The sequence below is a fragment of the Lissotriton helveticus genome, chromosome 11, assembly GCF_964261635.1.
Source record: "Lissotriton helveticus chromosome 11, aLisHel1.1, whole genome shotgun sequence".
Taxonomy (NCBI): Eukaryota; Metazoa; Chordata; class Amphibia; order Caudata; family Salamandridae; genus Lissotriton; species Lissotriton helveticus.
In genome coordinates, this window is record NC_136072.1 from 631614327 (window position 1) to 631641655 (window position 27329).

Consider the following 27329-nt stretch of genomic DNA (forward strand, 5'->3'; position numbering starts at 1 on the left):
TATTGTTAAAAAAATGTTACAAAATGGTCCTCTCCACTTTGAACTATGAAAAAGTTAATAAATGGTAAAGAAAATGATAAATAACATGTCTGCTTGAATATTTCTCAAAAGTGTTGCTGCATCCTCTCAAATGTGTAGATTTATTCATGTTGAAAGTTAATAGGTCAGTTTAGAGGTATTCCTTGGTAGTTCCTGTTTTTTTTCTCCCTCCTCTAGACCTAAAATCAACTGTGGGAGTACCCATGTCATAATTAATTGTCTCAACAGTTTTGACTGTATGGTTGTTTTTTCTGTTCTCATAGTGCTTCGAGGATATTAATTTAGCATAAGTGATCTCTGGCACATTTGGTTGCCATCTTGGGCTGCTCAGTCTTGGTTGTGTTCTTTCTCTGTTTCCCATTCACTTTTTGCACCGTTTATAGCAATATCACACTGGTGTTTTTTCTGTTTAGGACTAGATTGCTAAAACTGAACTCTACTTTTCATTATGGATAACTTAAGTTCTTTTGGTTTCTCAGATGAAGATTTTGAGAATATGCTAGGCCAGATAACCGGCAGCAGCACAGTCAATACAAATTCCACACCAAATAGTAATAGTGAATGGTTAAAACTACTTAACTTAAAGAAAAAGGCTAAACGCATTGAGTCACACGCATTTTTCATATGTGAATTTTTGAAATCAGGAGTTATCCCAACTGGGCTTAGAGTGAGAAACATGCCTGCTTTATTTGTCGAGGTACGCACATTTCTTGAGCGGTGGTCGCTTATTGCTAACCGCTGCTCAAGAGATTGGATGCTCTTGATAATAGAAACCATACGAGAGATGGTTGCTATACTCCACAAAGAAATCTTAGAGCTTGAGGGGAAACTCAAAGCTACCCCAGCAGTAGAAGATGCAAAGAAAACGCTACAGGAGATAAACAAAGATTGTAGAATTTGACAATTATCTGATAAAAAAGAAAACAGACAAACTAAAAAAATATATGAGATGGTTTACTCATGAGAAAATCTATCCATATCTGAGATCAGACTTTTTTCAAGAAGGGCAAAATGAACAGGCCTCATATGACACTGGACCCTTTGATCAAGTACAACACAACCAAAGGGTAAACAGAAAGGGGACAATTCTCAATTTCTCTGAAACCAATTCCTCTGACTCTGATTACGAAGGTCAAGTAGGAGGTGAAGACCCTGAGTACGGATATCAAGATAGGAATATAAGAAGTAATTTTTCAGGACGGCTTACCAGAGCACATAATCAACAGCCTTTTTTATTGAGAGGCAGGGGCAGGGGCAGACCTCGTTTTCCACGAACGAACACAAACTATTATCCCCAAACAGACCCTCCACATCCTCAGCCTTACATGCGAACCAGGAAACAACAATACTGGAGACAGTGAGGGTGGCAGATACATGAATAATCCCCATTTTCAACTTATCAAAACATACTTTATCATCAGATGAAATAAAGGTATTAAGCAAAGGCCTCTCTTTTGTTCCGAGTTCCATGGCCAATCGCTTCAGAATAACCCAAGACATCTTCTAATTTTTTTGTAAGGTTAGGTTAAGAAAGTTTTTTGATGACACAACAACGAGGGAAGAAGAATCCAATGCCTCAGGTTGTAAGCCTCCATCTATCTAACTTTACGCCAACCCTTGATATGCTGGGCCCAGAAGTGGGTATTTTTGAAAAAAATGTGATCAAGGAACTAGAGAAAATTCTGAAATATATCCCTTTACCCCAAGCCAATTTGCAGGTCACAGAGAGACAAGCCCTAAAAACAATACAGGAAAATGAAAACATAACTATTAAACCCTGTGATAAAGCAGGGGGGATAGTAGTAATGGATACAACCCACTACACTAATAAGATCACTCAAATGTTATCCATTGAGGAACATTATAAGAAGATCAGCAGGAGAGCCCTGTCTAGGCTAGGGACCCAGATAGAGGAAACAGTTAACAAAGCGTGCTCTGAAGGCTATATTTGCCACAAAGAAATGGATTTTCTTATTAAATCCAACCAGTGACCCCAGCGCTGTATGGTGTCCCAAAGACACATAAGAATGTTGAAGATCCTCCCCTAAGACCTATCGTGGCATCAATAAATTCAAGTACAGAACCTCTTTCCAAATATCTAGATACTCTTCTGTGCCCCCTTACCACCACTTATGAATCTCTGTTTTGGAACACACAACCTTCAATGAAACCACACAATTTTTAGTAACATGTGACATAGAATCACTTTATACCAACATTCCCCAGGACCTAGCCAGAGATGGGGTGGCAGTGCTCCTGGCTAGGACACCAGGGCAAAGACCTGACAGCTTCCTCCTAGAATGCCTAGAGCTTGTCCTCCAGAATAATTTCTTTGAATTTCAACAAGACCTCTTCCAGCAAATAAAAGGAGTAAGCATGGGGGCATCTTGTGCCCCCAGCATCGCTAATATTTATATGGGCGAATTTGAAATGAAACATATATTCAACGAACTAGCTCCATTTTATGAAAACATCGCCCGTTGGCATAGGTTTATAGATGACATATTCTTCATCAATTTATGGAATGGCTTAATTTAGCAGATAAAAATCTTATGTTCACTTGTAACTTCTCCCCGAATCAGGTTGAGTTTCTGGATATTTGGATACACTGCAGAGAGGGTGAGCTAACTGTAAGCCTGTATAGAAAACCTACAGCAAAAAACACCTTACTAGAACATAGCAGTTACCACCCGGCATGCCAAAAGGACTCTATCCCCTTCGGGAATTCCTCAGGATAAAGAGGAATTGCACGAGCATGAAGGATTTCATGCTTCATGCATCTAAATTACAAGACCGCTTTCTGGCGCGGGGTTACCCGAAAAGATTGGTTCGCCAATCTTTAAAAAGGGCCAAATACTACAACAGAGACACCCTGAGAAATACCACTCCCAAACAAGAGAACCAACAACTAGTATGTGTACTTAATCATTCCAACCTAAATGATAAGATCAGACAAGTGATTCATAAAAATTGGAAGATTTAAATACTAATGAAGAAACCACTGCACTTAAAAGACCATTGGTGGCCTTTAGGAGAAACCCTAACCTTAGGGACAAGCTGGTTCACAGTAGAATGAAGAATATAGGAAACTTGAGACAAACAACTATAGATGGTCAGCCACCCCCAAAAGGAAATCACAAATGTGGTACATGCCACACATGTGATCAGGCCATCACGAACCAAACGTGGACCTACGGCAAAAAGTCAGGCCAACACAGAGAAACGACAAGTTGTAAAAGTTCAAACATTATCTACCTCATACTATGTCCCTGTGACATAGGATATGTGGGTGAGACAGCAAGAGAGTTTCGGGTCAGATTCTCAGAGCACAAGTCTGCAATTAAAACCGGAAAATTGAACGCACCCATGGTTGCACATTATCATCAATGCCAACACACAGAGAAAGACATGCGTTGGCTCATTTTGGAGCGCATTCATCATACCCTAGGTAAGGACATGACAAAACTCAGAAAGCAGCAAGAAACATACTGAATCTACACTCTGGACACTGTCCGGCATGGACACAATGAGGAAATTACATGGATAGTAACATCTTAAACAGAGATTATCACCACATATTTCCGAATGAGTGTTTTGGCAGCTGAACAAGCCAACTATAGAACTCAATGGCAACTTGTTTTTTTTTTACCATATAGGTTTTTTTAACTGAGTCACCTACAACATTCTCAGACAAGTGTATGTAGTTACACATTCATGTCTAGTAGAAGATAGACCATTTAGAAATCGGAAATACGAGCGCCATCTTGGGTAGGTGGATGTATGACCTTAAAGTATCTTCTCTATGTTCACAATGCGCATAAAACTCAATACGAAATAGGAACAGCCACTGGAGTCCGTTATCTATGTCGAGGACTTCCACCGAGGCGGATGTGTGCTAATTGGCACCACCGGTGTTAGGTCGCAGTAGGGAGGACTATATATAGAAGGTCAAATAATCAGATCAAACGGTTACGTAAACTACGAGTAACGGACGGAGCAAAATAGGACCGAATTGGAAACACGTAAGGTACGTGAACTACACTCTCTGGGCAAACATCACACGAAGGGTGGGCTGTGTAGTGCTAACCGGGGAGAAAGACCGAGTATCTCTTTATATAAGTCCCGACACTTTCGTTAGGCATATGAATTATTTAATAGTCATTTTTCTGTCAGACCTGTAAATGACGAAATAACACAGACAGCCTGCTGTATTGAGAGGCTTTCTGCCGAAACTGCCTAAACCAAGCCCAACTTTATACTGCCCTCATAGGAATCTGGTGCCATATCCACTTAACTAACACCAATTTTTCGCACTAGATACACCTTGTACCACAATTGTTTGAATCTGCATATCGGTCCCCATAAAAAATGGAATTATTAAAGCCTTGTGCGCAATGGACTGCCACATAGGGGCAATCACTAAGCTGTCGATCCTCTTTTCTTCTCTTTCTCTGCAACAGGCGTGCATTTGTATCGTAGCACTACAGTCTCCAAGGAAGTCTCACCACAGGAAAATAAAGAAAAGTGAGAGGATATTCCAATCTGAGCTATAGGTATGATGAGATTCTGAGTTTGTCCATCACTCAGCTAGACCACATTGATAGTATGAGACAGCTCTCATACATCGACTCTATGTAATGTTGTCTCCAAAATAGGTCTCTTAACATTGTCTCACCCGTGGAGCCCCGCAGCATCTTTTATTGTCCAGCTTGGGAGGATGTAATATGAGTATAGGAACAGATCATAAGCTCGCTACATACCGAAAGGCACAGGAACATCTATGAAAGCAAAGCTAATGTCCCATGACATTGAACAATATATAGTATAGAATATATACACGTGTTTATCCTCTCTTACAGGTTCTGACCTAGAATAAGAGACAAAGCACCGTTTAGAAACGTATCATAACACGCAGCCATATCGTCTTCAATGTAGGTATTCTAGTAAGATATAAGTTTGGTGAAGGGTTTGATCACGATGAACAACTAAGAAACTGACACCTTAGGTGATACTTTGGCTTGTCTTTTGGTTGAAACCATGGCAGCCACTTTTTAGATCACTGCAGCTAATGAACTTCCAACTCCATCCTGCATAGGCACAATAGGGTTATGAAAATTAGCCTGTAACTTAATAAGAAGCACTCTATAAATATAATATGTATATGATAATTATGTAAAGGATGCTAATGATGTAGCAAATAACATGCAGCATGTGATATTTTCAATTTCAAATAGGAAGAACACCCTGCTTTTATATATATGTTTATGCACCTGTTTATGTCGATGTTGGCCCTGATGAAGGTGACGTAAATAATACGAGCTCACCGAAACGTACGTAGGCCCCATACACCTGAGAACTACGTATAAGAAGAAGAAGAAACAAAGGAATTTATATCTGATAACCTATATACTGTCAAGACAGAGAGATGGGATTGTTAAATCTGTGTAGAAACGTATAGATTCTCAGATGTATTGCCGTTTCATGTCATTGTTTTTGTCGGTTAGTGTAGTTTTTTCATCACCAGCATAAGTATGTATGTCTTTGTGAGAATGTTTTGGAATGAATGATGATGAGATTGTTTGCACTATTTATTTATATGTGGGGTTCACAATGAACTTATCATAAGATAGACTGTATTTTTAGTCTCTGAATAATAAAATGTATTGTTAAAAAATGCAAAAGAAGTTACAAAAAATGGTCCTCTCCACTTTGAACTATGAAAAAGTTAATAAATGGTAAAGAAAATGATAAATAACATGTCTGCTTAAATATTTCTCAAAAGTGTTGCATCCTCTCAAATGTGTGGATTTATTCATGTTGAAAGTTAATAGGTCAGTTTAGAGGTATTCCTTGGTAGTTCCTATTTTTTTTTTCTCCCTCCTCTAGACCTAAAATCAACTGTGGGAGTACCCTTGTTATAATTAATGGTCCTGGCAAGGGTCACCTTGTTAATTCTTGGTCTTACCTGGTTGCTCCAGACGTGCCCTGACTCTCCAGTGCTTTGAGAGTCCCCTGGACCTTGCTGGTCCACACCGTAACCTGTTTCCTTTGACCACGTGGGTGCATTTGCTTGTTGGTGCTGCAGCTGGACAACGACCCCTCAACCCTTGACATCCTTTGTGGGACAGCTCACCTCCAGACCTTGGTTGTCCTCAACATCTCCTGGTTCCTGTTGCTGCAGAGTCATGCAACCCTTCTTCACTCCTGTAGCACTCGACATCGGTGGGCATTCGACTACCGAGCCCCTGGTCACCTAAAGCTTTCAGGATCTTCTCACCTCGACTTCATGCTTGGATTGCACTCAACATTGTTCGCCGTCCTGCCAGTAGGACTTCTTTGCAGCTCTCCATTGAAAACAATGAAGGTTTCCGACACCACTTGACCTCTATGTACCCGGTTCCTCTTGGATAGTAAACACGGGTACTTCGGTACTTAGTGGTGGGTTAGCCTTAGAACCTCCTGAGTTCCAAGGGGTTTCCTCGAAGTCCGCTTAGAAGTGTCCTTAACTTGTAAGTTTCCAACCGCGACTTTCCCATAGAGTTGTACGGAGCACGCGTCTGTGTTTCCTCACTGCACCCGTCCTCCGTGGACTCCCTGTGTCACTCCTCTGGGTGGTTCCTTTGTCATGTATTCCTATCGGTTCTGAATCGATCCCCCTATTCCTGACCCTATTCTAGTTAAACAAACCAACAAGTTAACTAGCAGTCAGCCCATGAGGCAGAAAACCCCCATGATGCAGATACCGTTATCTGACGCAGTCACACTACGGCACAGGAACGTGTTATCTGATTAGGTCATAACGCTTGCGATCTAATTAGACAAGCGATATTCCTCCAGCCCCAGATAAGGCATACGGAGTTCTCATAACAAATCAAACCTATGACAACCTGGGCAAAACCCTGCGGCCATTGTTTTGATTTCACCGAGAACTTTAGTAAAAGAATGTGCTAACGAGCAAGTCGTATGACATCCTTATTGACGTATCTATGTCCATCCTTACGTCAATCTCGGCACCTTAAAGGTATAAATATTACCGATCTTGCCCTATGCAAACACACGCGTGGTGACGAGACGGAGCAGCCATACTTGCCGAAGCCGAGAGCAGAGCAGACCCCGCTGGCAGCAGCCCCGCCTTCCTGACGCGCTGAGAGACGCGCTGCTTTCTCCTGCCGAGAATCCAGCCCCGGCATTTCTGGGTAGCCCTCGCAGGCAGCCTGGAATATCGAGAGCAGAGAACGAGATACCATTCCTCATTCATCCTAACTTCCAGGTACAGAACTGAATAACCCCTCACAGAGAATTCTTTAGTTATTCACTTGGCAAAAACAAACTTAACTTAAACTGTAACTTTCTATTCCCGCCCACGTATTAGACTTAGGTCAGGTACACGGGGTAGGCGTATTTAGAAACACCAGTTGAGTACGTTTAGTCAAATGTATATGTGTATGTAAATATATTTTATTCATTTTAAACATCTTATGGCTTAGAAACCATATCAATGTTTTTACAGTATTACTTTATACTATTGCTTCTAATGTATGCACTTTACTTAACTATAAGTATTGCAATAATATCGATCCATTTCTCATGTATGAGAAAGGAGACTGATCAATAAATAACACCTTTTTATTGAACACGCCCGTCTCTTCCTTTTCTCTACATTCTGATGAGACTAAGAATGCACGTACTGACTGAGTAAAATAATTTGCCTTTTGTTCACACGACTCTCGAGATTGACTCTTGATTAGGGGAGAGCAAAGTTGTCATGTCCTATGGTTGTCAGAAACTAAATCCCTTCTTGTCTAATCAGGGGAGTTAATCCCTCCTTGAACATTCGAGAAAGTTTCTAGCGAACTCTGAGCTATGCTGGCAAACCCAAAAATTAAGTCTAGTATCGACAGTAGTAGACCTAGTTAACGTCTGGCCTAGGCCTTTACTGCTGTAGGTATTATTCCAATGCGCAGAGCCTATTGGGAAGATAGGAACTACACTACATGGCGCCCAACGCGTTTGGAAAGGGCGATAAAACTAACGTAAGACATTTAGAGTAACTCAGTCGTGCTTTCTCACTCAGACCCCTTTTCCCATTGTACTCCAAAGACGTCTGGAGTGGGTGAAAGGTTATATCCTCCAAAACCTCGCAGGAGGGAACTCCTATGTATGGTTCTTGGTATAGTCAACGTTGAAGGATAAACAGTTCCAAAATATTGTGCATCTAATCTCTGTTTCCATAAGAAACCTGATCTGCAAACAAACATAATAACCTTCAGGACAGTAAAATGTCAGAAAATGAAGATGAAAGAGAGGCAGTTAGATTAGCAACTGAACTCGCAGCAGCTGATGCTGCAGCACTAGACGCAGACGGGGATATAATACTAATCCCGGTCACCAAAAGGAAATCTATAACCTTAAAACTTATAGAAAATGGACTGACACCTAGAGGTGGCACAGTCATATTCGTAATTGAGGCACACGAATATCGGCAGACAGAGGTATATTATACATGGATACATTTTCCAGCAGCAAATGCTGTAACAAAGTACTTCCACTATTACAAAATAGAGGTACCACCTGACATTTACACTCCTTTCGAGGAGGTGGAAGTACCACTCAAATTTCAAGAGCATTTGCTCTTATTTGATGGCGCCCTAATACATAACAATCACATTACAAGGCTCGGTCCTTTAGGTAGACCAGGAGCAACGTGGCCGGTCCTAGCCGGATACACACCACATCCAGACTTCGAAAGAATGCCTGCAGCAGATCTTTTAGTACAACTAAAACAATTAATAAAAATTCATAGACAATTAGTCCAGTATGTGATGCGGACTTCAACAATTCAGCCAGTGATTAAACTTCCACAGCTGACCCCTCACCAGGGGAACACAAATAAAATTACACCACAGAACATCCAATCCTGCCTAGGTAAAGTACCGGCTAAACGGGAACAAATACCATTCTGGTTGGCACAAAAAATCACCCAAATAGAGGCGGTGTTTCCTGACACCACGCCATTAGAAAAACACAGGATTCTGACTATATGTCTTCCAATGGGAATCGCACCACACATTGAGGACTGTGACACTTGGGGTACAGTCTTTGCTTCCATCTACACAAAAACGCACAGTGTTCCATCAATTTCGGTAATACCAGATGTGCTAAAACAAATTCAAGACGAATATGGTCCAGAACCTGCTTTAACTCTTGGTATGAAATTACTAAAAGACTTCAAGCAGGTCTCGGCTATACTATTAGCCAACATAAAAGGTGAAGCAGCAAACGTGGCGATCCGCCAGAGGTTAAAAGAGACAGATATAGCAGACCAACCAGCTGAAATTGCCAGAATCATAGAAAAATCCTATGAGGAACTAGGTAGAGATAGTTTAGGTGGAATACCAGTAAAACCGCAACTGACTGAAAGTCCAGAAAAAATATTTTTTAATAATAATTCACCGAAAAAGAACTGGGATGGAAACAAACAATCCAATCCTAAAGAAAAGAAATTCCAGTCCCGAGGAAGGTCTCCTAGGCGAAGGGAGAAATCTCCGAACCAGAGACACAGGTCACCCCAGAGTGACCCCTCTGGGAAAAGATATAACCTTAGAAATAGGGATAATATAAAAAAGCCTGATAGATATCAAGACATTGATACCCGTCCCTCTCAATCTTTTCAGACTTCCTCGCAGAAATCGGAAAGAAGAGGACGATCAGAACAAAGAGAAGAGCACGCCAAGTCCAAAGACAAGGAACCTGCTCATCTAAAAAAGAAATTACAATTTCCAAAAAAGAAGGTAGCCAGTATCAAGGTAGTTAACAATGCCGAGAATACTGAGGACACAACTGAAAAACGGAGAGTGGGCTCAGACAATGCTAGACAGCGCAGCAGAAGTGAGCATAGCTCGCAAAGTCCTTATGAATCATCTGTAGACAGTGGACACGAATGAATATCTTCAAGTGGAAACTGCAGACACCAGGGTTAGCAAACCTCACAAGATATACGAGATAACATTACGTATAGAGGGAGATAAGACTAGGAAAATAAGGGGACTATTTTGGGATTACCTCTCCAAGGGCTATGACATCCTTCTAGCTGAAAAAGACTGGCCACCAGAGTTTGTCAGGGAGTGCCCTCATGGCGAAGAAATAATTATGCCTGCCTTCTCAAATCATATCCCAATTCATAAAAAATATACACTTGCTAGAAAGTGGGCAGTGGCTCTAGCACCTGCTTTATATAAAAATCACGTAGGATGGGATGAGGACTCTCCTCCTCACAAAATCCAGTTAAAATCACAACCTACTGCACAAAGGCAGTACCCAATTAAGCAAGAAGCTAAAAAACAGGTAAATGAAATACTAGATCAGCTAGAATACCATGGGGTGATTGAAACTTGCACCTCACAAATGAACAACCCTTTGTTTCCGGTCTCCAAACCAGACAATTCATATCGTCTAGTTTTGGATTACCGACACCTTAACACATGTTGCAAAACCTTTGCAGTGCAAAACTCACACAGTGCTGCACTAATGAATAACATAGTGCGCAAAAAATACAAAACAACCTTGGACATCTCCAATGGATTCTTTTGTCAAAACATAGCACCAGAGAGCAGATATTTAACTGCATTCTCAGTAAATGGCACTCAAAAACAATTCTGTCGGTTAGCCCAGGGGTACAAGAACAGCCCGGGGGTATTCTCAGCGAGAGTAACAGAATTACTACAACTATATGATGATGAAGCATTATCTTATGTCGATGACATTTACTTAACAGATGATGACTTGGATACTCACTTGAAGAGAGTGAACACCATAATACTTGGGTTCGCTGCAGAGGGTTACAAATTCAACTTTAAAAAGTCCAGAATTGCCCATCTGACAGTCCTGTTCTTAGGATATGAATTATCAAGTGAAGGCAAAAGCCTGGCAGACAATTTCCTAGAGAAATGCGCCGTAATCCAAGCACCTAGAACACTAAAAAATCTTCAGTCAATTCTAGGCTTCCTAAATTTCGGAAGAACATACATTGCAAACTACGCAGAAAGGGTCAAACCCCTTTATGATCTAATTAAACCAGACTTTAAGAGATCCAATTGGACTCAAATACACACAGAAATTCTGAGATCCTTACAAACAGACATGCTAATTAAAACAAAATTAGAAACACGTGATAACACACGCAATCTTGTGATTCGAGTCATCCCAGGGAGATGCGGATTCACATACCTGACCTCTAATGAGGGAGAAAAGGTACCAATTGCATTCAAATCACACTTGTACACAAAAGCTGAACAGAGATTCAGCAACAAAGAAAAAATTGTTCATGCAGTTCAAACCGCAATAGCTAGAGAAAAAGACATAGCTGACGGTAGACATATCACAGTCAGAACAGCTGAATCAGCCCTTGAGGCATTAACAACACCATGTAATTTACCAACAACAACATTGGATCCCGAATGGTTACAATGGGTAAATTCAATCACAACGGACAAAGTATACTACTACTTTGATCCAGAACTAGAAGAAATGGAGAATCTAGAATATGAAAAATCATATCCTCTGCCATCCGACATTCTGCCTCTACGACATTACGCCTGTGTAATCTATACAGACGGACATGCTCAACCGTCCGTCTGGGGAGAACAAGCATACAACCCCACATGTGAGATTACAAAAGAAGTGTGGCGCGGAGGTAAACTAAAACCTCTATTAACAAAATCACACTCAGTAGAAACTAATTCAGAAAAACAAACTGAAATAATAGCATTGAAGATGGCGCTAGATAATGCGGATCGCGAATTCCCGACACTTATAGTGTCAGATTCATATTACTGCGTCAAATCATATAACAGCGATTTGCAGACATGGATTCAAAACGGTTACAAAGATGACAATGATGCACCAATAAAGCAGAAACTGCTCTGGGAACAAATAGCTCTTTTACAAAAAGAACTACCAAAGACTCACGTGACTCACTCACTGAGTCATCAGCGTGATGGCGTTCACGTTGCAGGGAATTCATTGGCTGAAACAGCCGCAGCGGCAGCCACTAAATCGGCTCCCGTAGTTCGAAAAAAGCGTACATTAAAATACATTGACGGTGAAACAGTGCTGGCGGTGAAAACGTCATCAAAAGGCGACTGCTCAGCGTTACCGATCAACTATCCACTCAATTATACATACATAATCGATGCAAACTCCGTCCCTTTTGCTCGAATCCCTGGAGTGGGGGATAGAGTGATTCCAAACATGGACAGGAGAAACTTGTTAATCGCAGACGCACACATGGGCGAGGGTCTCAGACACCTTAAATTAAAAGATTCTCTGGAAGAGTTACAATCACGGTACTGGTGGCCAGGCATGAGCCTGCGTCACACCATGTTTGTAAAACGCTGCCCAAACTGCAATAGAGATCGCAGTGGGGAGAGAAACAGTTTGATACCTCGTCGTATTACGGCAGATAATATTACCAGTAAAAAGAATGGCTTGCGATTAACATATACCGGCTAGTTCCACTTATAATGTAGATCACCAGCACTCGGCTGACGTCCGGACTGTTATACAAGATTTGCGAGTCTAAATGGCATATACGCTAAGAGCATGCTACGTTCGACCATTGTTTTCACTCAAGCCCAACAGCCTGGGGGGAAACATGGCCGAATGAGCACAGTCCAGCGGGAATCTTCTCACTTCCTTCCTGAGGGTACGGGATGGTGTAAAGAAAAAACCAAGGCATAAAGCAATCTATTGCAGAAAGGATATTAGGTTCGGGAGCTGGGTGGGTCAAACATCTAATAAGTGTCCAACGTAGTCTAAATAACTTGCCAAGAAATTCTCTGAAGGGATTCAGTCCGTACGAATTATTATTTGGAACTAGGATGTTGATCTCTGACCTTGATAGTCAGACTTCAGTGGTGAAAGAAAAAAGCTTTGATATCAAAGACCGTTTGGCTATTTTGCAGGACTTAAACAAAACAAGAAAAGACCTGAGCAACATAAAGTTGAAACTACAGCCAACAACCACTGAAGAACCACCACCTGTCCCAGCAAGACCTGTTCGGATTCCAAAAGTCGGGGATCTAGTCAGGGAAAAGATCGCGGTAAAGAAGGAATTTGGGCCTTCTTACAGAAAAGCAGTTCCTGTCTTGTCTGTCAACGGGACAAGATCAGTTGTACTACCGCCGCTTGCTGGTAAAAAGGAGAACCGAGTTGTATCCATCGACCTGGTAAAACCACAACATGTGGCCGATAACAAACAGTAGGCCAAGTGGACTCCCAATAAGTAGCAGAACACCAAGGGTTGCTACCAGTACAGAGGTCCTAACAAAGAGGCTCATCACATTCGAAACGCCTACAGAAGAACAACAAGGACTATGCAACAATGCAATAGAACTCAGACCTCTGAAAACCCAAATAAAAACATTTAGCAGAGACACACCAATGTATAATGAAGTACCAAGTGACAATGCAAGAAACAAAAATCCTGAACCAATTGGAACAATTGACAGAACTGCATCCGGCTACTTCATAAACTTCGATGATTCCTCTGAAGGCTTCAGTGAATCAAAGACACCGCTCGCAAAGGAGTGTTTGCTGCTTGGTCGTCCTGCCGTTTTTTAAATGCCCAGGAACTGTGCTGGAAAGTGAAGAGGCGCTCCGCTGAGCGAAAAGGGAGAAGGTGAAATCGTAAGGGGGACGGGACTGCGAGGCTCAACAGGCTGTGCGCACAGGATCTAGCACACCTGCTGCCTCTTCCCGGGTCTCCTCCCCTCCTCACCGCCTACTTCACTCCTCGCGGCCCCCGCTCCGCGGGTGCCGCTCGCAAAGGAGTGTTTGCTGCTTGGTCGTCCTGCCGTTTTTTAAATGCCCAGGAACTGTGCTGGAAAGTGAAGAGGCGCTCCGCTGAGCGAAAAGGGAGGAGGTGAAATCGTAAGGGGGACGGGACTGCGAGGCTCAACAGGCTGTGCGCACAAGATCTAGCACACCTGCTGCCTCTTCCCGGGTCTCCTCCCCTCCTCACCGCCTACTTCACTCCTCGCGGCCCCCGCTCCGCGGGAGCCGCTCGCAAAGGAGTGTTTGCTGCTTGGTCGTCCTGCCGTTTTTTAAATGCCCAGGAACTGTGCTGGAAAGTGAAGAGGCGCTCCGCTGAGCGAAAAGGGAGAAGGTGAAATCGTAAGGGGGACGGGACTGCGAGGCTCAACAGGCTGTGCGCACAAGATCTAGCACACCTGCTGCCTCTTCCCGGGTCTCCTCCCCTCCTCACCGCCTACTTCACTCCTCGCGGCCCCCGCTCCGCGGGAGCCGCTCGCAAAGGAGTGTTTGCTGCTTGGTCGTCCTGCCGTTTTTTAAATGCCCAGGAACTGTGCTGGAAAGTGAAGAGGCGCTCCGCTGAGCGAAAAGGGAGAAGGTGAAATCGTAAGGGGGACGGGACTGCGAGGCTCAACAGGCTGTGCGCACAAGATCTAGCACACCTGCTGCCTCTTCCCGGGTCTCCTCCCCTCCTCACCGCCTACTTCACTCCTCGCGGCCCCCGCTCCGCGGGTGCCGCTCGCAAAGGAGTGTTTGCTGCTTGGTCGTCCTGCCGTTTTTTAAATGCCCAGGAACTGTGCTGGAAAGTGAAGAGGCGCTCCACTGAGCGAAAAGGGAGAAGGTGAAATCGTAAGGGGGACGGGACTGCGAGGCTCAACAGGCTGTGCGCACAAGATCTAGCACACCTGCTGCCTCTTCCCGGGTCTCCTCCCCTTACATTCCTTCCGGCATATGAACTGGCACTAGGCACGCGTGAGCGGAACGCGTGTGCGGAACGAATCCCGGGACAAAGCCCGGACTAAGGGCGGACCCTCTGAGACCCTCCGAGACACGAGGAGCCAGGGGCCGGGCATACCCTCTTGCACATCAGGTACTGTTTGTTCCCTACTTTTCTTTCTCTCTACGACCATCGCTTATTTAGACAACGATTGCTTATCAGTCAGAGATGGTGACTACCAACATTGATCCACCCACGCAGGGCAATCAGGGGTTGCTGCATAATGGGACTCTGGATAGCTACTTTTCCAAACCAACATCGGATTTAACACAGGATATAACTCGTGAGATTGTCTTGGCGGAGCGGCGGGCTGATCGGCGCCGATCCGTGGAAAGTATAAAGAAGGGATCTGTTTCCCTACTCCCAACTAATGTGACTGCATCCTTTGATACCGCCATTGATATGATAGCGACTGAGCCACCCCTTATCTTGGACAGTTTGCTCCCAGAATTTAATACAGTTGTTCTTTCACCTGTCACTGTATCTGGGTCGGATATTATCAGTTTGCCCGGAACACCAACGGCGAGTAGCTCATCGACACTAAAGGGAGATGTTTCATCACAATTGTATGTAGTTCACAACAAGGCAAAAAAATTGCCGGTTGCGGGGAAAATTTATGGTCCACCACCGAACAAAAAACAACGTAAAAGGTGGGATCCTTTGCAACCGAAATTGACCTGCTCAGACTTTGGGAAAAAACTGTCTAAGGTTGTCAAGAATCCCTGCGTTGTTCAAGTTGATTTACAGGGCCCCCATATTATATCTACTCCCTTAGACCAACCTAATACATCTGTGGATGTGGAGGATAGTATGGCCACTGACGCAATTGATGATGTTTACATTGAAAACAAGGGTTCTGTGTCCCTATTTGATATTGAGAACTTGATTAAATCTTATTCTGCATCCATATTAGAAAGGTTGATGGAAATGGAGTGTAGATTGGTTAAAATTGAAAATGTATTGGTCAAACAAGACTCTGTAGGCCATAAAGGTGTTAGTAATGTGGTTAGTAAAACATCGAACGTTGCACCCCAAATCTTGGCACCTATAGCCCAACCACCTCCATCTTCTTCCTATCATGCTGTGGTAAGCCCTTCCCCAATCCCAGTTGTCCCTAAAACTTCGGGGAACATAGTATCAGCGATTGTTCACCATCATGCATCCCCCAGTTCTTCTCAATCGAAAAGTGCTGATTGTCAGCAGGGTAATGCCAAAACCACAAATAAATGTAGTGACAATACATCTAAAATCACTAGCAATTCTTCCAATTTGGTTTTGGCAAACCCGATAAGGGAAACTAGGGAAACTAGTCACAACTGGGGTAAACCAAAAAGGGTTCTGCTGCCCGAACTTCCACCAGAGGCAGTACCCTACGTGGTAGTTCTAACAGGTGTGCCGGTCCTGGAACCAAACAAAAGGGAGGGTTTCTTCCAATTAAAGAATAAGATTATGCATTGGCTAAGAATGTATAGGCCAATGGCAAATCATATTAATGGGGAAATAGTCCATGTTCGCCGTCTTGGATGGTTGGGGGGTAGACCCAAAGACATAGACGGGGATGTGGTGGTTGTCAACTTTAGGGATCCCATTGCAGTACACTACATATTGAACTGGCAGATGGGCAGTTCCAATAACACGATAACCCCCAGACCCTTAACGTATTTTTATCCTAGGTCAGTGGTGTTTCCATCCCAGTATCCCCCCCCACATTGCTCAACTCAAACTCAGCCATCTAACTACCCCTTCGTACAGAATGCCGGGTATGTCGGGAGTAATCAATATGCGCAGTACCCTTTGATTCAACAGGGTGCAGGAAGCACGTATTATCCCCCTTGTCTTATGACAGCCCCTGACCCCCTGGGTTGGAACCATGTTCCGGTTAGAAACCAAAACTTCCAAAATAGAAGGATGGACCATCTTAAACCCTTCACGCCACTGGAAACGTCAAATCGTTTTGATGTTTTCAGTGGTCTTGACAACTGTGATTGAAGTTTAACGAATGGGGGGGTTGAGGGAAGAGACATGAGTCATTGCATGGTTCCTGGCCCTGCAATAGTGTGTAGCCCATTGCCAATTGTAGTGCCAAGGCCATTAGTTAGATCTGCTACTGACATTATAAATATTTCCGAAGAACAGGTGGTACTATTATGCCCTCCAGGGAACTTAGTTTCCGGGGAAACTTCCCCGGCAGCTAAGTTGATGTCGAGGGCTAATGTATCTACACCCTCAGCACCTGGGGTGCCAGTTAACCTGGTTTGTTGGAATGTAGCTGGGGTTGCTAGTAACCTGAGGGACCCCGAGTGGGCTGCTTTTATAGAATCTTTTGACTTCTGCCTACTCCAGGAAACATGGGCTGTTGATATTCCCCATAGGGTGGGTTACAAGACTTATGGCATTGGGGCAACACCCTCTAGAAGTGGTAGAGCGTCGGGGGGTCTTTTGATTTGGGCAAAAATTAATTTAAAGGTTAATATTGAGCAGATAGACGTGAATTCCGTCGATATCCTAGTCTTAAAAATAACAACCTCCAATGGGAATAAATTATTCTTAATAAATATCTATAATAGGCCAGCCCCCTCTTCAAAGGAATCCCCGATTGTTTTCCAGCTGGATTGTTTCTTGAGAGGGCTGGATCCTAGGGAGGATTTTGTTATTTTGGCTGGGGATCTGAACTGTAATTATGAGCCAATTTCGGGTTTAAGTGAGATTTTCGAGGAAGAAGACCAGGTGAATAAGATCCCTCTGCTTGGGAACTCTAAATCGGTTAAGTGCTCTACTTTGGCTCTTCAGCTAACTAAACTATGTACAGAGCACTTTATCAGGGCTTGTAATGGTCGGTTACCGTCTGACATCTCAAAAAAACCAACCTTTGCTAGAAACAGCTATAAGAGCAACTTGGATTTCGTGATGGCTTCTATCCCTCTTTGGCCTTATCTCGTAGATCTCGACATATTGGAGAGGACTGAAAGTGACCATTTTCCTCTAAATTTGTCCTTAGATGCAGCACTGTTTAGTGATTCTTCATCCGAGGAAGGTGCTGGTGATGGAAATGAAATTCACATTAGTAATAATAGGAGATCGCTCAATTGGCCATTTATTTTGGACCATAGCGATTTACTCAGTGAAATATATTCACTTTTTGCTGGGACATTTGCTATATATTTGAGCTTAACACCTGAGGAGGAAGTAAAAACCTCCTTTTTGGCTATACATCAGGAGTTTTTCTCTAAACTAAAATTACTGGTCACTAAAATGCCGAAAAAAGCTCAGCAGAAGACCCAGAATCTGTCACACAGCAAACCCTGGTATGGTAGATCTTGTAGAGAGTCGAAGAGGGAACTGATAATTGCGATTAAATCCAAGTCACAATTTGATGTTCACAAAGCTAGAAACAACTACAAATCTGTCCAAAAGATATCAAAAAGAGAGTGGGAGGAAGAGAAATGGGCGGATTTGCTGTCAGCCGCAAGGTCACGCAATACTGTGGTTTTTTGGAGGTTGATAGCAAATGGGAATAATGCAGGAAGGGTGGTTAAGGACACTTTCTTAGACGAGCAAACCTGGGTAACCCATTTTACTAACTTGTATAGTAAATACGACAATCCTAATTCAGTATCTAATATAGCAAGTTATGTAATTCCAGCTGATCCGCTTGTTTTCAACTTAGGGGAAACCGAGCTGGCATTAAGCCAAGTTAAAAGTGGGAAAGCCCCAGGTTTGGACAAAATCCCTGGGGATCTTTATAAGCACGATCCAAAAGTATGGGCACCCTATATTAATTATCTGTGCAATAAATTATCATGTAGCTTAGAATTCCCTGAAAGCTGGAAGGGAGCGGAAATTGTTTTAATTTATAAAAAAGGAGATAGGAAGGACCCTTGTAATTATCGGCCTATTAGCTTAATGGACATCCTGCAGAAAATTTACTCGCGTCATATTTTAGCACGAGTGAGTATTTGGTTGGATGAAAACTCATTCTTGACTAAATTTCAAGCCGGATTCAGGACGAAAGTCAGCACTATAGATCAGTGCTTTAGATTCTGCTGCCTCTACTGGAAGTACGTAATGATAAAAAAGGCCCATCTGTACGTTGCCTTTGTGGATTTAAGGGCAGCGTTCGATTTGGTGCCACGTGACCTCCTTTGGAAAACGTTGAGTGCAGCTGGTATGCCAGATAATATAGTTGCACAGATCATAAAATTACATGAAGGGAACTTTGCGAGAATTAGATGGGGTCCAAATGGCGAACTTTCCAGGAAAATCCCGATTGAACGAGGAGTTCGCCAAGGATGTGTTCTGGCCCCCACACTTTTTTCCATTTTCGTAAATGATATTCCCTCATATTCAGAAAGATGTATAAATGATGCTCCCAAATTGAATGGTGAAAGGGTAGCATCTCTATTATTTGCTGACGATACAATCCTGATTTCCCAAACAAAGAATGGTTTGCAGACTTTATTGAACACTTTTAATGAATATTGCTGTCAAAAGGGGCTAGAGATTAATGTTAAGAAAACGAAGTATATGGCCCTGAATCCAACCAAACCTGATAAGGGGTGTTTAATGTTAAAAGGAGTGAAGCTGGAGTCAGTGCCCCACTTCTCATATTTAGGGGTGACGCTAGATTCCAACTTCACCTGGAAAGCTCAATTGGAAAAAAGTAAATTAATATTCGCCCAGAATGTTAAACCAATACTTAGAGAGCAAAGTTTAAGTACCAGTAAAGCGGTGTTTCCAGTAATGGAACTTTTTAAATTCAAAGTCCAATCATCAGTGCTCTATGGTGCAGAACTGTGGGGGTCGGGTTCCAAGGAGACCTTCAGTGTCCAAGATAATAATTTTCTGAGAAGCTTGGTAAGGGTACCGAGAGGAACCCCATTAGTACCTCTGCAATTGGACCTTAATTTTAAAAGAACAGACCACCATGTTTGTATTAGACCTCTTATGCTATGGGTAAGATTGTGGCATGTCCCTGAATTACAAGACTATAGAGAGGGGCTTATAGAGATTATGGCGCTGGACACCCAGAAAAAAATCCCATGGCTTAGACATGTCAGCACCTGGTTTAACAACATAGGCCTGAAACATTTTTGGGAGAACCCTGAATTATTACCTTCCAACCCAAAATTAGTCCTGAAAAGGGCCTTTTGGTCCTATGTAGCAAATATGACTGTGAACTCCATAATTAGCGGTCCACTGGTTTCAAAATTCTTGAACTTTAAGGATGAACCGTTCTATGAGACCTTTATGGACGAAATAGAGCCTCCACTTGCCAAAACGTTGTTTTTAAAGTTTAGATACGGTAATCTAGTATTGAAATCAACCTTGGCTCGTTGGGCAAGGAGCCGTGATCCATCTTCTGAGGCATTGGACGAAGTTTGCTCACTCTGCGATAACAATCAAATAGAGAATGAGCAACATATTCTTTTTTTTTGTCCCCTGTATGGCCAAGAAAGAACAAGATGGATTAAACCAATATGCCTATTATTAGGCTTGAGATCCTACCGTCAGGCTCTGAGAATTTTGACCACAAACACTTCACAGCAGATAACATTTAGTGTTAGTAGATTTTTACTTTCTGTTTGCCACCGCAGGAAAAAAATGGGTCACAAGTTGTAACCAAGTTTCCCACTTCTATGGACCTGAATTATCTTTGGACTTGAATTATGGACTTGAACTCGTTTTTAATAGCACCGCTCAACTGAAATCGCTCCTAAATTTATTGATACGTCCTTCTATCTTGCATGATTTTTATTTTTATGCTCCAAGAGTCCTTCTACATGTTTTGCACAGTTATATAATATGTTCTGAAAACCTTTTAATTGTACGTTATTATTAATTCTTTTATTGTATTGTATTGCGTAAATTGTTCTTTTATGGCGTCAAGCCGAAATAAAGAGAATTGAATCAAAGACACAGCCATCATCAAAAACCTTTAAAGATAAAGCTAAGGAACTTTTGAAACAACTGAAAGAAACATATCTAATTTCTCCATGGATTGAATTTTGTGTGGGTTTTGGTGCATTTATCCTCATACTTTGGCTCATCATGGTACTTACTTTGGGACGCTTCGTTGAGGGAAAATATGCTAAAATGGACACAGCAAGTCAGAACATCAACTTGATCCTCAAACCACACACATCTTCACACGTCGAGAAAAGAGAACTTTCTTCAGCCAACTTCACAGCCAATCCGATACCTGGTGGGGTAGCCTGGGACAACACTGACTATGAAATTTATGGTCCGGTCGAGATCCTGAAATATCCACACCAAATTAAGATCTCCTTGAGTGACTTTGTAAAACCAAACTCATTTGCTGATGATTGGGACTTCGAAAGCATTAATAATATGATGTCTGACTTAGTAATGTCTGCTAAATTTACCAAACATGATTATTTGCAGGGTTCTACAAATTATGATAGTATGTATTGCTATAACCACTATGGTAACCATTTTCTACATAGATCTGCACAACCTAGAAATGTTTTAAATTATAATCAATGGGAACATTGTGCAACACCTCCAAAAGGGAGCTCTAGAACCGTTTATGACAAATATTCATACTTTTCAGGTTTTAACACAAGTAATGCTGAAACATTTTATTTTAAATTGTCAAACAAAACAGGGACCAAGACCATGATAACCAACACAAAATTGATATATTCAGACTCATTTTTTGAACAAATGAATACTTTTGGATTTGATTATTGGGACAAAAATGTTGAATTGAAAAGTGTTTGGGGTACAAAAGAATGGCAAGTACAGGGTATAGAATCACTGTTTAGAGCCTGCATGATCCCAGAACAAATGATATTTTTAAATGACACTGTTCAACAAACCACCTGTCTTGGCCTAGCCAAAATCAAAGATTTAAATAAACCGTCTATTCCAAAGCCAACAATGTTTAGCAACACTTCTACAGATGAAGAGATAGACGTAAACCATATATTAAACCAAAACAGAACACATCCTGATTGGAAACAGTGGTTGATCTGGCCCACAGATACTAATAACTGTCAAGACAGATTCCTGAACAAAACACAGGGGTTCAAAATGACCAGGCCAGACCCTAGATATCCCCAAAGACATAACCCAGGGATAATAACCACCTACAGTGTGGGCAAATTATGCCTTCAATGGCTACAAACTTCCACACTGCCTGAAATTAAGCAACACCTAACTTTACTTACTGATGGTGCTGACTTGCGTGATTTCATAATGGGACCACGCAAACAGCGTCAAAAGCGTTTCATAGCAGCCTCTGTATATGCAGCATACAATGAGGCCTGGAAGGTTACTCAAATTGAAATAGCAGAGAGAATACGGGAAATTGACCGTATAAATTTGGAAAAATCACTTTCTGTAGTGGACAATGGGTTAATGACTCTGTCCTCCAGAATTTTTTCTTTGGACAGCATTGTGTCTTCAGCAATCAATATATTATCGCAAGACTTACTGTTATTACAACATGGTCAGTCACAATTGCGTTCTATTGTACAGCTTGGCTGGACGTTACAAAATCTGCGTTCAGGCTATGTGCCTTGGCGTTTAATCAACACAACGTCACTATTCCAAATCTTTAACCTTACTGATAGACAAATCGGTATGGCGCAAAAGGGTGCTGATTATACAATCTTGAGCATTGAAAAACTTGAAAGATTACCAATGACAATGTCAGAACGACCTGTCAGTGAATGGATAATACACGGAATCATAAATATTCCTATCACAACCTTCAGGTTTCAATACTGCCAAAAATATATACAGGCTGGCATGTACGAGAAATTGGGTAAAGGGTACCTTAAAACAACTTGGAACCTGCCCTATTCACATGCATGTGTCAGTAATAAAGGACAGAAAGTGTTTCTTAGTGGCAACAATTGTGCGATGTCACTAAGCGGCACGCTTCTGTGTAACGGAATTAGTTTGCATGGAGCCTGCGAAGGGAATTCATACAACCTTTCATGTCACCAGCAAGGCGCACCTGCAACTGAAATAGAACCATTCTTTCAAAGACTCTATAATGGGAGTTACATTCTTATTGTAGACCGCAGATGTTGTAGTCTTATGCCCGGGACTCCCTATCTAGTAACTACTACTGCGAAGGTCAAGTGCTGTGGACACTCTATGTTCCCCAGCTCCTTTCCAGACAGGGAGGCAAGGGCATGACCCGATTTGAAAATTACTTCTATTCGAATAGATACTTTAAGCAGAATGAAAACAGTCCTTCTTCAGACGCCTACCAGGCTCTCGTCATCAAAAGAAACGTATGATCTACAAGTCGCAAGGACGACTGCAGAGATACATACATTATTATCAACTAATTCCCCCGTACATTTCGCGGAAATCCTGAACGAAATCTTAAACATTTCTGATACCAATGGGATCTCAGGGGTATTTAAGACAGTATTTTCGATGGCATTAACACCATTCAAAGCCATACTGGGTATTTTTCCAGATTTCGTCCATTCGATTTTTGGCGGACTTCCCCTGATCCTGGGACTAATTGCAGGAATCCTATTCTTAGTCCTTATTTTTCGTTATGGCAACCCATGTCACAGACAAAACTCTTGCGACAAGGGAAGAAACGATCCTAGCCATTGGATACCGGGACCGGATATCAAAAATCCTGGGACTCTCCCGGCTTAGAGACCTGAACATGACTTGGTTTCTATCATTTCGACCAATGTGGCAAAGATGTGTTTTACCTGTATTGAGGTGTCTGCTATGCGGAGAAGAATGCGTGTTAGACACCTGTCTGACGCTACAATCGGATGCGCCGATGGATGCAGAAACATTGTTGAGCCCGATAAAGGTTCATGCTTTGTGCTGCCCTCAAAGGCTACCAATCCTGATGACGGCATTCGTGGAAGCTTCACCACTACGATTGATGGGTAGTGAAGTTCAAGATGAAAGCAGCATCGAACAGGTACGACCTTCTGTCAGTAATGCAAATCAGAATGTCAATGGAGACAATCATGCGCAAGAATGCATGATTACACCTATTTCCGAGTTAGTGGAACTTTCCCAGGAAGCTGTTGACAGTTTTTTCGAAAGCCTAAATGATATGATGTTCTCACCCGAACAGAAATAGAGACTTTTGAGCAAGCTCGCACACGGCGTTCCCTGAATTCGGCCTTCAACTTTAAAAATAAAGTCACATGAACATTTTCGCTCCAGTTCACGGACAGCAGTTTTTCAGCAGCCCCAAATATTTTTGCATATTTTTCGGGACACTATCTTCTGCTTAAAGTAAGAACTATTCTTAGAGAACTAAGGTTTCTAAAATTTAGATAGCTTATAGACATTAGCTGCCCGCTGGCATGTTCATAAAGATATTTTATTCTGTGATGGAATGGTCTCGAAACTTTTTTCTGTCAGAAACCATTTCATGTGTAATTCTCATATACCAAATAAGCAATAATGTATACAAATGCAATTACTTTGGCATTTTTCTACAGCTTGAGTGCATACCATATATATATGTCTGCAATTTTTTTCAGTATATTTGAAAATTTCAAAATGCATTTATGTATTTTGGGGTGGTAAGGTATACACACTACTCTTTAGTATGTTGTACTATGTTATACTATGCCTAGATTAGTAAATATGTCCATAGTTAGCGTGGAGTGGGTGTCATGTATTCCTATCGGTTCTGAATCGATCCCCCTATTCCTGACCCTATTCTAGTTAAACAAACCAACAAGTTAACTAGCAGTCAGCCCATGAGGCAGAAAACCCCCATGATGCAGATACCGTTATCTGACGCAGTCACACTACGGCACAGGAACGTGTTGTCTGATTAGGTCATAACGCTTGCGATCTAATTAGACAAGCGATATTCCTCCAGCCCCAGATAAGGCATACGGAGTTCTCATAACAAATCAAACCTATGACAACCTGGGCAAAACCCTGCGGCCATTGTTTTGATTTCACCGAGAACTTTAGTAAAAGAATGTGCTAACGAGCAAGTCGTATGACATCCTTATTGACGTATCTATGTCCATCCTTACGTCAATCTCGGCACCTTAAAGGTATAAATATTACCGATCTTGCCCTATGCAAACACACGCGTGGTGACGAGACGGAGCAGCCATACTTGCCGAAGCCGAGAGCAGAGCAGACCCCGCTGGCAGCAGCCCCGCCTTCCTGACGCGCTGAGAGACGCGCTGCTTTCTCCTGCCGAGAATCCAGCCCCGGCGTTTCTGGGTAGCCCTCGCAGGCAGCCTGGAATATCGAGAGCAGAGAACGAGATACCATTCCTCATTCATCCTAACTTCCAGGTACAGAACTGAATAACCCCTCACAGAGAATTCTTTAGTTATTCACTTGGCAAAAACAAACTTAACTTAAACTGTAACTTTCTATTCCCGCCCACGTATTAGACTTAGGTCAGGTACACGGGGTAGACGTATTTAGAAACACCAGTTGAGTACGTTTAGTCAAATGTATATGTGTATGTAAATATATTTTATTCATTTTAAACATCTTATGGCTTAGAAACCATATCAATGTTTTTACAGTATTACTTTATACTATTGCTTCTAATGTATGCACTTTACTTAACTATAAGTATTGCAATAATATCGATCCATTTCTCATGTATGAGAAAGGAGACTGATCAATAAATAACACCTTTTTATTGAACACGCCCGTCTCTTCCTTTTCTCTACATTCTGATGAGACTAAGAATGCACGTACTGACTGAGTAAAATAATTTGCCTTTTGTTCACACGACTCTCGAGATTGACTCTTGATTAGGGGAGAGCAAAGTTGTCATGTCCTATGGTTGTCAGAAACTAAATCCCTTCTTGTCTAATCAGGGAAGTTAATCCCTCCTTGAACATTCGAGAAAGTTTCTAGCGAACTCTGATCTATGCTGGCAAACCCAAAAATTAAGTCTAGTATCGACAGTAGTAGACCTAGTTAACGTCTGGCCTAGGCCTTTACTGCTGTAGGTATTATTCCAATGCGCAGAGCCTATTGGGAAGATAGGAACTACACTACACCTTGGGGTGCCAGCAATTCTACGGGCTCTAGACACTGTGTCTAGTTAAGCCATTGTTGTTATACCATTGTTTTAGTATATGGTTCGGTCTCCCCCTGGAGCCCGCTGTGTTCTATTGATTCAGTATTGTGTGCTTTATGCCCTAGTCTCGTACAGAGACTAGTAGAGAGTGTTATATTAATACATACATATTTTTATATCAACACTGTGTGGTTCTCCTCGTATTTAATCATTTAGGTGATATTCTGGTAAAACAGGCTGCTTGTTCCTTCAAGAGTAAGCCTGAAAGCTGCTCTCCATAGCTACCACTAGGATAGCTTTCAATAAGGTTATCTTTGACCTCACACATCTTAAGTCTTGTGAGGCCTGGTACAAGGTGCCCACTTTAATTAGTGGACAGCATATACCAACCCACCTTCTCACAGGGGTGACTCCTGGATACTCCCCAGGCAATGTGGAAATAGTTATTGGGAGCAACCCTACCTACTTTTACAGCACATACTGATAGCCTTACTTCAAACTATCCAAGAGTGCATTAGTCTGCTGGAAATCCAAGATGGCACATGCCTTCTGTTCTTGGAGGGAGCTTGTGTGCCATTTGGGTGTGTTTATGGAGATAAGCAGTTGCCATCTCCTAAGCTACACCAAGCTTGTTCTGGAACCCGCTCCCGCTCCCATTGTGATGGAGGTAGACTGACTGTTCTGTGTCCTGGGATCAATGAATTTTCCCCTCCCATGTCTCTCCTTGCAATAATATATGAATGAGAAGACCCCCACCTCTGTCCATTCTAGTTAATGAAGTTACTGCTCATGCCCCAGTTACCCTTTCTGAGTTGATAGGGATCAAGTACCCCTCACCCAGCACATCACACTACCCCTAAGCCATTGTCCAGCTCCGGGAGCAGTGTTGAACCTCCTCTAAAGTCAATCACTGGCAGGGGCAGCAGCTGGCAGGCTAATGCAAAAAGCTTTCCAGGAGCTTTAGGCAGGGAAAGGGTAACTTTCTAAAAGTTATATTTGCTAAACATCTATTTAAAATGTAATTTCATATTTGATTTGGATTTTCAATAAATATTAGAAATTGATGTGGAACCATTTTCGTAGCTTTTCCTAAACCCCACATTTCAAAAAGATACAATAAATTAGACTTGAGCATCAAGTTGCGTTTAATGCAACAATTCTTTTGATACCTTTAAGTATCATATTCAGTAGTACCATTCAGAAGTTAGCACTGCTGAATTGTCAGCATGTAACTGTAAACTCGCCAATGGGGATACTAGGGCTTCCACACTAAAAATGACAATGCAAGTTTTTTACTGTCAGAACATGTCAAGTTAAAAATTACATGTCCTGCTATTTAATATTATGCACCTTGCCTTGAGTGCTAAGAAGGCCTTCCTTAGGTGAGACTTATAAATATTAAAAAGGCAGGTTTGGCCTATGCCATTACTTTTAATGGAAAAATCGAGAGAGCAG